The sequence below is a fragment of the Mustela nivalis genome (genome assembly GCF_964662115.1).
Source record: "Mustela nivalis genome assembly, chromosome: 2".
In the NCBI taxonomy this organism is placed as follows: domain Eukaryota; kingdom Metazoa; phylum Chordata; class Mammalia; order Carnivora; family Mustelidae; genus Mustela; species Mustela nivalis.
This window is the reverse complement of record NC_139021.1, coordinates 13,258,381-13,267,871: the sequence shown is the minus strand read 5'-3', so window position 1 is coordinate 13,267,871 and position 9,491 is coordinate 13,258,381.

The window sequence follows — 9,491 nt, the reverse complement described above, 5'->3', positions numbered from 1 at the left end:
ATAAAGTCACAGATAGATACATAAATGAAACAATGCTCAACTAACCCAGATAAACATAAATACAAACTGAAGCACTATTGTCTATCACCTTGGAAACAATTTTTAAACTGTAGCATTCTGTGATAACCTGGGTCTGCTAAAATGAGACAGCTCATGCACAGTTGGTCAGAATGCACATGTATTAACTTTTCTGGAAAGCCACTTATCCAGTACTATTAAAAGACTTTAAAGTATCTGAACATTTTGTTGCATTTCTACTCGTAGAAATCTATAATACAGAAACACCAGAGCCACAAACAAAGATTTCTCTATAGGAATATTCATCACAGTATTATTTATATAATAGCCAAAGAAGAAGAAGAGGATAAAGAAGGAGAAGAGGAGGAGAAAAGCGAAATAAATATCTGGGGTTGAGGGGAACCCATTGGAAGGAAGATACAGGACGGCTCTCTGGCAAGACACCTAGATGAGAAATAAGCAGAGCTAAAGTGTTATACACTTTTTTTGGTGTTGTTCTAGAGTCTAGTTAAAAAAAAAAATACTAAATTTAGATTTTAACATAATAGATGTGTTGAAAGAGCTAGGTAGGGGCACCTGGGTGGCTCAGTCCATTAAGCATCTGCCCTTGGCTCAGGTCATGACCCCAGGGTCCTGGATTAAGTTCTGCATCTGGCTCCCTGCTCAGCAGGGAGCACGCTTCCCCCTTCCCCCACCCCAGTTCATGCTCTCTCTTTCAATATCTTTCTCTTTCTCTCTCAAATAAATAAGTAAAATCTTGAAAGAAAGAAAGAAAGAAAGAACTAGGTAGCTTGTAAAACTACAGTCATAGAGCTTATGGTTGTCAATGAGTCAAGAAAAAGGTGAAAAAAGAAAAAAAAAGAACTGAGACAATCACAAATTGTGAAAGGAAACATAAAAGACAGGACAGTCAGAAAGCACGTGATCAAATTGTGAACATCAATCCAAATGTGGTCCGTATGTTAGTCCGTTCCAAGTGCCACAATAAAATACCACAGGCTCGATAGCTTAAACAATGGGAGTTTATTTCTTACAATTCTGGAGGTGGAAGTCTAAGATCAGGGTGCTGGCATGGGCAGTTCTGGTGAGAACCGTCTTCCGAGCTTGCAGACAGCCACCTTCTTGCTGTTTGTTCACATCGTCTTTCCTCGGTGCATGCTCACGGAAATAAAGAAAGAGAGCATTTAACCCTAATTACCTCCTTAAGACCCTATCTCCCATACAGTCACGTGGAGGAGGTGATTAGGACTTGAACATATTAATTTGTCAGGGACATGATTCAGGTGCTTATCAAAGAAAACTTGTTATTTACATATATTAAAATTAAGTCACTCCTCATGAGGGAAGGAAAGGTTAAAGTTTGGCTCAGCTTTCGTAAACAAAAAATCCAAAAGCCAAAAAAAAAAAAAAAGAGAGAGAGAAATAAAATTTTTTTCCTGTAAAAATGAGATAGAAAATGTTCTAAGACATATATTTACAATGGCATTATAAAATGTAATGCATGCAATAATTAACAAAAATATGTATACCATTTATGGATATTATAAAAATTAATGGAAAGATATTAAAGAAAATGTAAACAAATGGTGAGCCATATAATATTCTAAGAATTAATATCTTAAATATATTTATCCACCCCAAATTGATCTGTAGATTTAATATTATTTCACAAAAAATTCCTAATAGTATTTTTTCATAAAGCTGATAAACTAATTTTAAAATTTGTATGAAAAAGCCAAAAGTCCAGGAATAGCCCAGATGCTCCTGAGGGTGTAGTACAAGGTTATGGGGCTTCCCCTGTTGAATATCAAGAAATATTATGAGGGTTTTGGAGGGGAGGGGGGTTGGGGGTTTAGGTGAACCTGGTGATGGGTATTAAGGAGTGCACGTATTGCATGGAGCATTACGTGTGGTGCATAAACAATGAATCTTGGAACAGTGAAAAAATGAAGTTAAATTAAAAAAAAAAAAAAAGTAATACTACGAAGGTACAGAAATTAACCAGCACAGTACTAGTGCAGAAACTAACAAAAAGGAAGAAAGTAAGGAGCCTGTGAACACACGCACACACACACACACACACACACACACACACACAGAGAAAATGGAAACTTCATTATCACAGAATAACCATTGTTGATCATTGGGAAAAGGATAAACCACAGAATCAATTGTACTGTGCTAACAGTTATTTATAAGTGCTAAAATGAATTTTGACCCCCAGCTATAAATCCACCTAGTTGAAAAAAGATTTGGATGCAAAGAACCAAAGTATAATACTTTGGAAAGCAGTAATATGAAAGACTATATTTAATGTTTGAGGTTAGTGGAGCATTTTTTTTTTCTGAGACAACCCAATTTGTGTGCTTGTGAATTTCTTATGAATTTTATTAAAACTTTATTTTATTTTTTCGGTATCCGATGATTCCTTGTTTATGCATCACACCCAGTGTTCCATGCAATACGTGCCCTCCTTAATATTCACCACCAGGCTCACCCAACCTCCCACCCCTTTTAACAATACACGAATATTACAAACCTTAAAAGAAAATACAAATTTCTCTATGTCAATTTTCAAAATTTTCATCCAAAGACAATAATGAAGTGAAAAGTTTCTGGCTGGGGGAAGATTTTTGAAACTAACCAATAAAGGCTTTGCATTTAGTATATATAGACACTTCCTACATACCAAATTATTTTAAAAAGACAAGCAACCAGGTCAAAAATGAGACAATGTTGAAAGTAAACAGAAGAGTACATACAAATGATCCAAAAATGTAACATGTTTAATCTCTTTGGTTGAGAGACATTTACAACAGGGAAAGGAGAATTAAACCCACAATGAGTTACCATTTCACACATAACAGAGTGGTGAAAATTTAAATGATGTGTAACACCAAGTGCTGGTGAGATTGTGGAGCAATGGGACCCAAATCCATTGCTGCTGAGAGAACATGTTGGTATGGCTGTTTGGGAAATATTTTGGCACTAAAGAGTAAAATTGAACATGTACTTATATCTCAGCAACTCTATCATCCACCCTATGATTTTTGTACTACAAGATTCTGACACGACGAGCCCTGAGCCAACCATCAACTTCCTGACCCCTAGTCCCCTCACACACACACACACACACACACCACCCCAGCCCTACAATCAGATTCTCCCAGTTCCATCAAAGAGGGCTCTACAGACACAGCACAAAAGCAGATGAGCCATACCTAGTGATCACTGCTTCACTAGGCCATGCTTAATACCGGCAAAGATGCCGCCATAGACAGGGGTCCTGTGCAGGGGCCAGCATGTGACCAGTGGCTACCAGAGCCTGAAGTAAGGGAAGATAGGTATGAAGTCCTAATGGGTAGAACCAATGGAATTAGCTACCTACTGATACCTCCTAACATCTTCGTACTGATACCATCCTAATGGTGGTTACACATCTCTAACCATTCTTCACAGCTGTCACATGCTTGTGTCTATTTGCACTTGTGTGTCCTCTCAGTGGTCCCCAAACCAGCTCAGATGAGCTGCCCCTGCATTCTAATCAAGAATTGATCCTGAACCTCCATCCACATCAGAACTAGAGCTGCATCAATATTTTGAAGTGCCTAAAAATACACTGCTTATTAGGATTTGAAACTTGTTTGCATTGGGACAAATAATTTCAATATAGCATTTGTCAGTAAAAGTTACTAGATCCTTTCACTGTTGCAAAACCTTAGAGTTGAAAACTATAATGCTCATTTTATATCACCTACCAGTGCAAAGTCTCATATATAGCGACCTTCAAGAATTTCTCAAAATATCACCATGAAAAAATTTCATTAGAGATTACACATAACCAATTTAGGCAGAAAGTTACATATAAAAATTATATTTATGGAACAAATTCATACTTATCATTAAAATTTTGAAAGTATTTTATAAGTCAAGCAGAGAGAGTCAATTATCATATGGTTTCACTTATTTGTGGAGCATAACAAATAGCATGGAGGACATGGGGAGTTAGAGAGGAGAAGGGAGTTGGGGGAAATTGGAAGGGGAGGTGAACCATGAGAGACTATGGACTCTGAAAAACAATCTGAGGGGTTTTAAGTGGTGGGGAGGTGGGAGGTTGGGGGAACCAGGTGGTGGGTATTAGAGAGGGCACGGATTGCATGGAGCACTGGATGTGGTACAAAAACAATGAATACTGTTATGCTGAAAATAAAAAATAAATTTTAAAAAAGTATTTTATATACTTAAATTTATTGTAACATAAGAGGTAATGGTTTACCCCATGTGCTTTATTAATATTATCATCACTGTCTTTTTTTAAATTTAATTTTACTTTTTCCAGTGTTCCAAGATTCATTGTTTATGCACCATATCCAGTGCTCCATGCAAATGTGTCCTCCTTAACACCCACCACCAGGCTCAACTATCCTCCCACCCCCCTCCCTTCCAAAACCCTCAGTTTGTTTCTCAGAGTCTGCAGCCTCTCATGGTTCGTCTCCCCCTCCAATTTCCCCCAATTCACTTTTCCTTTCCTTCTCCTGATGTTCTCCATCTTATTCCTTATGCTCCACAAGTAAGTGAAACCATACAATAAATGACTCTCTGCATGACTTATTTCACTCAGCATAATCTCCTCCTGTCCTGTCCATATTGATACAAAAGTTGGGTATTCATCCTTTCTGATGGAGGCATAATACTCTATAGTATATAAGGACCATATCTTCTTTATCCATTCGTTTTTTGAAGGGCCTCTTGGCTCTTTCCACAGTTTGGCCACTGTGGCCATTGCTGCTATGCACATTGGGGTACATATGGCCCTTCTTTTCACTGCATCTGTATCTTTGGAGTAAATACCCAGTAGTGCAATTGCAGGGTCATAAGGTAGCTCTACGTTTAATTTCTTAGGGAGTCTCCCCACTGCTTTCCAAAATAGCTGTCATTTTCTAAGAGTCTCATGACATGATAAAAATTGAAAATCCATGCAGGAGAGGAACGATTGCATTGCACATATGTTTCAGAACACACATTCAAGAGGATTCTTAACAGTCCTGTTCATTGGCGCAGACATGGGAACTCCCCCAGCTCCCCATCACCAGGGGGATAAATGGCGGACATCCACTCTTTGTCCCACTCTGCAGCAGTAACAAGGGGTGCACTTACAACCACAGGCGATAATATGGATGGATCTCAAAATCACAACGAAACATCAACTCATTAGGGAATTTTCTGGAAGTGGCAAAGTGATAAAGAAAAGCAATGAAATGATAAGCATGAGAAGAAGGGGGGGCATGTGATAGGAGTTGGAGCAGCCCTTTAAAGAAGCCTCCACGTGTTGTCTAACCTCAGTGGCCAGTGCTCTAGTGAAATGTTCTATCTGATTTAAAGGTGTGTGTAATGAATTACATAATCAAATAAACGTGAAAAAATAGGGGCTTTTATATTTGCCTGCCATTTGGTCAAATCTAAATGGAGCAGAGGACAGAAGGAGGTGGGGGAGGGATGGTTGGCAAGGAAGCAAAAAAGCGGGAGGAAAACACCTAAGTGCATGAACACATCTAAGTCCATTACCTCAGAGTAAATCCCCTAATGCCTTCTTTCCTGAGTTCCACATAAGCTCTAATCACCTTTGCCCTAGGTTCTGGGAATTTCAATTTACATGTTGGTAATGACTCCCCCAAAGCACCCTGCTCTAAAGGGAAAATGCTATTCTAGAAGAATAAGCCTGTTACCAAAATCCATTCTGCACCAAGCCATCCAAACACTGCCTTGGGAAAGCTGACTTTAAAATGGGAGGAACAGCCCTGAAAAGATGAATCAGGTGAAGAAATGAACTTCCAAGCGAACAGAGAAAGGGCAATTCTAATGTATAAGTTTCTTCACATAAACCGGTGTTCTTATATACCTCTTCTTATCACTCCTCGTTTCCATGATGTCTATCAGAGCACCGGGGCCATTAGATAGGAAATTAGTATTGGGAGAAAGTTAGTATTAGAAATTAGTATTGGGAGTTTTGGGAGAAAGCTAGTAAATAAACGGACTTCTGGGGGCCTAATGAAATGTACTTCTCATATACAACAGCCTCAGAGGGAAGAATCACCATTTTGCTGGATGATTTATATGTTTCTTGAAGTTAGGCCTATGCCAGATTTTTCCATGTTGGGTAAATTCACTTATTTTGGTATTTATTAAGCATTGGATAATAATTTCCAACAGTTTTACCTGTTGGCTATAGCATAGTGCAGGGAAAATAGAAGCGGGTAGTAGCCTAAACACTAATTCAGCAACTGTGTGACTTTGGGCAAATCATCAACCTTAACTCCCTGTGTATAATTATATAAATGCCTGCCCCAATGACCTGTGGGTTTGTGTATGTGTCAAATGGTTTATTATATGGAAAAGTGAGCAGGTAGCAAAAAAGTTTCGACCAATTTAAATGGGCAATCATTTACACTTCAATTCTGGAATCTCAAAACAAAATTTTAACATGGGTTCCTTGCCCCTTTGGAAAAACCAATAGATGATAACCAAGGAGTAAGGACTAAGATTTTTGTGACCTGCCCCCTACCAAAGCAAGATCAGGTTTGCACTTAGACTGACCGGCCAACATGTCTAATTTCAATGAGATCATATCCTTATCTTATGAAACAGGAGGAAAATGCAGGGAGGATGCAGAGAGGAAGAAACTCCTCCATCTTCTTAGTGAGTCCAGGTCTACCACTCTCTCTCTAGAACACAATCCACTACACAATAAAATCCAAAATACAGTAGCGGAGGAGGTTAAATTTATGTCCAGAAATACTCACTGCTGAATATCTTATAATGCAAGAAAGGGAAGAAACAAGTCATATGTGGAATAATCAATGAATTGCGTGCACCTGTTGTGTGCCAGCCACTGTTCTGGGCATTTTACATCTATTTTCTCATGGAGGGTTCACACTTACCCTATGAGACACTTATGTCCACCCCCATTTTACAAAGGAGAAAATGGAGGCTCTGAGAGAGACTCTCAAATACCTTGTCTCAGGATGGATGCCTGGACTAGCTCTAACCAACTCACTCTATGACGAATTCTTGCTGGTATTCCCCAGACTCTGGAAGAGGTCCATGTTGGGACCCCGGTGGTCAGGTGATGTTCTGATCATCTTCTGTATCCCCATCCACCTCCACTCTCCCTCCCTCTTTACCTGCTCTCAGCCCAGGAGGCTGACCTGTGTGGACCGCATCTGTTGATTCTCCCCATCCCTCCAGCTGCCGTGTGGCAAGAGATCAGAAGAGGGGAGACAGTGAAGTCTGGGTATTGGGTTAAAGGCTGGCTGGGACCCGCATGTCAAAGTCACAATTTCTGCCTGGAAATACTCTCTCCATGTTCTGAAACCACTCCCACAACTCACTACTTTAGGCCAGGGGATAACGCTACCCCATTGTACTAGGTCAAGATACTGCACCATCCCTGTGGGTACCCTACATCCTTTCACACATTTCTATAAATAGTCCCTTTACGGAACTTTCCTCAGACTTAGTGTGCCACTTGGGTACTTATACAGACACTAAATGATACAAGTGACAGGAAAATCCAAACAGAAGATGGCAGAGGTAGAGCCAGAGCTGGTGAGGTCCTAAAATGCTACAAGGGATCTCCCATATGGTTCTTGAGCAGCCAAGTCAATGCTACACAGATTTACTGACCCCATATGCTTTGGTTCAGATGGGGTATGTCACGTAAGGAGCTCACAGTCTAATGGTAGACACAGAGCTGTCATAGACAATGCAAGACTCTGATTGGTACAACAGTGGTAAGAACAAAGAGTGGGCATGGGAGAGGGAGTATCTAATTCTGCCTTGAAAGAAAGCCTTCAAAGAGGAGGTTACATTGAATAGATAAGTAGAATTTTGCAGGCAGAGAGAGTGAAAAGTCTAACTTGTAGGTAGCTACAAGAGTTGACTGGCACCTGGAATCTCATATGTAGGTAGATACAGACTCATCTCTTCCAAGCCTCTCCCAAAGGCGCATTGAAGTCAACAGAACTCAGGAGCTGACAGTGACAGCCCTGTTCTCATTCCTTGGCCCAGGGCTGCATGAGGCTGATTTGTCTTCACAGAGAGATTCATTTTCCTGGAAGCCCCTCCCCAGCTGGGAACAGAAACCCAGCAAATGGATTTCATAAAACTTTAAGACTTAAAGACAAACTTTTGTCATACAACCTGTCTTAGACCAAAACTGGAGAATTCTGCCTTCATTAACACATTATATCACATAGTACATGCATGCCCCATTACTGTTCAGATATGCAAATTCTACACAGGGCAAGTGATACTGCCCCCTCCCCCTCTCAAACACAACTCCAAGCAGTGAATCAAGACTTGCAAAGCCAGTTGTCTTCCAACACAGCACTGTTTCTTCCCACCTGCTTCTTCCTCTCTACACAGTAGTATTCAACTCAGTGTGCTTCAAGCACAAATCGTTAGTCAAAGGCAAGGTCCTGGAAGCCTCCAATATGACCAGCAAATTGACGGCCTCTAAAAGATAAAAAGGGCCACTGCTTACGAGGCTATGAGTTTCTTGAGCTGGCGTGATTTCATTCCCAAGATCCCTACACCAAAAGCTTGAGCAAAACCCTAGGTCTGGTGACCTATTTCCCAGAGAGACTGAGAGAGCCTCGTTTCCTGTGGATTTTACAATGATATAGATGCTGTCATTTGGCTACATTGAATCCCTTAATTTTTATCTGGGGAACAACAATATTAGTCTAATGAATGTGATAGATGTCTCAGGCCAAGAGCAGGATTATGGAGTAAGGGCTCATATCCAGCCTGGGAGTCCAACAGATAGAGACTCCATTCCCTGACTCACCAGCTGACCTTGAGCAAGCCACTTAACGAACCCATTCCTCAGTTTCTCCAGCCATAAAATGGGGATAATCATAGTTCCCACCAGAGCTACTCTTTGTGAGGACTTTGATGTCAGTTTCCACAGACAAAGGGCTGTTATAATTATCCCGGGTGCAATAATAAGGAAGGCAAAAAGCCAGACAGATTTTTATAAGATTTCTCAGGTGCCAATTTCCAGCTGCTCCTCAGGAGACAGGTTGATCGAGAGGCCCACTTGCTCACAGAGAGAGGCCCACTCCCGAGGTAGGAAAGAGTGAGGCCAGAGGGATGTAGTTCAAAACATTCCAGGTTTCAGGGGTACTGCACTTAAGACAAACACAGACTTCAGAGCTTGACATGTGTGCACACCACCTTTTTTGCTGTTCCTTGTCTTTTTCCAGGACCTTAGACAAGTTACTTAAACTTTCTGAGCCCAGATTCTTTAATTTACGACTCACCTGTTAAATGAATCAATGAGCAGTGTATGTAAAGTGCCCACCACGATACCTGAGCATTGTAGGCACAAATATATTCATTCCTTTTTTTAAATAGGAATGGTTTTAGGGTCACATCAAAGTTGAGTATAAAGTATAGAGAGTTCTCATGTA